The sequence below is a fragment of the Nematolebias whitei genome, chromosome 2, assembly GCF_014905685.2.
Source record: "Nematolebias whitei isolate Nwh7 chromosome 2, NemWhi1, whole genome shotgun sequence".
Taxonomy (NCBI): Eukaryota; Metazoa; Chordata; class Actinopteri; order Cyprinodontiformes; family Rivulidae; genus Nematolebias; species Nematolebias whitei.
This window is the reverse complement of record NC_056499.1, coordinates 59,152,773-59,155,523: the sequence shown is the minus strand read 5'-3', so window position 1 is coordinate 59,155,523 and position 2,751 is coordinate 59,152,773.

Sequence of the window (2,751 nt, the reverse complement as noted above, 5' to 3'; positions counted from 1 at the left end):
GTGTGTGTGTGTGTGTGTGTGTGTGTGTGTGTGTGTGTGTGTGTGTAATAGAATAAATAATAAAGGAGGTAACAGGTTTGACAGTTTATGGAAGGACTCTTGTGATTTCTGATCTGATCATGTTAATTGTAGATTATGATTGTTAGTTTTCTGAGTGTTGTCTTATCCCTTATATCAGACATCTCTGAATAAGAGCAGTTGATGAGTTTTTCTCAGTTATCAACCTAGTCAACAGCCTAGTGTGGATTTTGCTCCTTACAGATTACCTGTGGTGGCGATACTGATGACGATGAGGACGAAGACGGACCAGCCACCTCTGCAAAATCTCTGCAACGTCCCAAGTTATACATAAATTGCTAAGGATCAAACATGCAACATATAATTTGCATACACTAGAAGCATGAGATTTATGGAAAGAAAGTTTAGGAGTTTATCTTAAAAGTGTGAGCTCTGATGAGTAAATTGTATTTTGGCATATTTCATTATCTGTTAGGTATTAATATTGATAGTACCTTATTATTAGGGTTTATATTGTTTAGGGGTGTTAAATTAGGCATGGGAAATGTTAGTGTTTTCCACTGTACATTAATTGTAATTACATAGTTTTTTACAAATATATTACATAGGATTTTGTTGACATGATTTTTATCATGTCAAAATGGGGAATTAAAACATTTTATCAGATAATATATTAACTTAATTAAATGTCTAGATATGTGGCCCAAAAAAGTTCAATATGGTCCTCTGGACATTCAAAAAACAAGAAAAATATAGAAACGTTTCGTCTCTCATCCGAGAGACTTCTTCAGTCTGAGGTGCTGTATTCAGCTCAGTCTCTTAAATAGCACCTTCTCAGAGTGGATCAACCAGTTTGCTGCTGACAACCAAAACCAGCTGATCACATGCTCAAGAAGGACTATCAGCCTAACAATGGATCATTAGCACCTGATGGCTGTTTACTGTTCACAGAGGGCTGAGTGATACTAGCAATCACAGCATTGTAAGAGGGGGACAGTTGAACCCGGAGGCCTCCACCCCTGTTTAATGATGGACGATTTCTTTTCACAAAGATGGCCTCCTTTACTCCTCTCTCAAACCATCGTTCCTCTCTGTCCAGGATGTGAACATCTTCATCCCTGAAAGAGTGACCGCTGGACTGGAGATGAGTGTAGACCGCAGAGTCCTGGCCTGATGATGTTGATCTTCTGTGCTGGTCCATCCTTTTGGCCAGTGGCTGTTTAGTTTCCCTGATGTAAGACTGATCTCAGCCCTCCTGAGTGGGCTGGCCCGTTGCAGCGATACATCAGAGCGGCCGCCATATTGGATGTGGCAGAACTGCCTGTCATCTGATAGAAGGAAATAGACTGAACTTCATAAAGCACTGTTCTACAAAGTGTTTTATGTTAATGCCTGTCATTCACACACACACTGATACATGTGGAAAATAAACAGGCACCAAAGACAACATTTGTAACTTTTAAAGTCCATCCATTATATTTTACCCGCTTTTCCCATTTTGAGTCATGGGGGTCGCCGGTGCCCATGTCCGGCAATCACTGTGCGAGGGGTGGGGTACACCCTGGACAGGTCTCCAGTCCATCACAGGGACACATAGAGACAAACAACCATTCACTCTCTCACTCAGTCCTAGGGACAATTTAGAGTTACCAATCAGCCTAACATGCATGTTTTTGGTCTGTGGGAGGAAACCGGAGCACCCGGAGAAAACCCACGCATGCACGGAGAGAACATGCAAACTCCACCCAGAAAGACCCCTGGACCAGGATTTGACCCAGGAACCTGCTCGCTGAGAGGCAGCAACTCCATAGATATAATCACTAGATCCAGCATTGACCGCTATCACCTATTGGCGCTGACGAGCCATAGGGCCGCCATCTTGGAACGGTCGCCCGCTCCACTCAGTGTAACCTGTTTGTCAGGAGTAATGAAGTATCTGCGTTTAATCAGTCAGAGCTGAATACTAAACTCATTCTCATGATTTTTTCCTCTGTAAATCTTAGACGTACAGCCATTAAAGATGAACACATGGTTCATTGTTTTTAAATATTCTTGGTGGGGTTAACATTAACACTAATAAATTATTCTTATGATAAGTTTTGCAAAACTCACAGTCACTGATACATTTTTATTAATATCTAGATACAAAGTATTATATATATATATATATATATATATATATATATATATTTATATATATATATTTATATATATATACATATATACACACATTATCTAGATCACTGTCATATATACAGTTTAATAATTTTCTTATATACACACACACATAATATCACAATCTTATATATACAGTGAACCCTCGCTGTAAAACAATTCATTTTTCACGTCTCACTGCTTCACAGATTTGCATCGTGCATTGTGTTCTGCATTCTGATTGGCTAAACAGTCTCAGTAGTTATTTGTAAAAAACGTTTATACAGTACTTTTATTTGTTAAACAAATGCTTGGGCCTGTAAAAAGGTTTTGTTCTTTGGTTTGAATAGATTATGGAGTATTTCACTGTATAATAATTGTTAATAAAAATTAAGGTTACTACTTCACGGATTTCGCCTATCACGGGTTCTTTTTGGAACGTAACCCCCGTGAAAAATGTGGGTTCAATGTACATTATATCTATTTTATATATAAAAATCTTATGTATCTATATATATGTGTGTGTGTGTGTGTACATACACACACACACACACACACACACACACACACACACACATA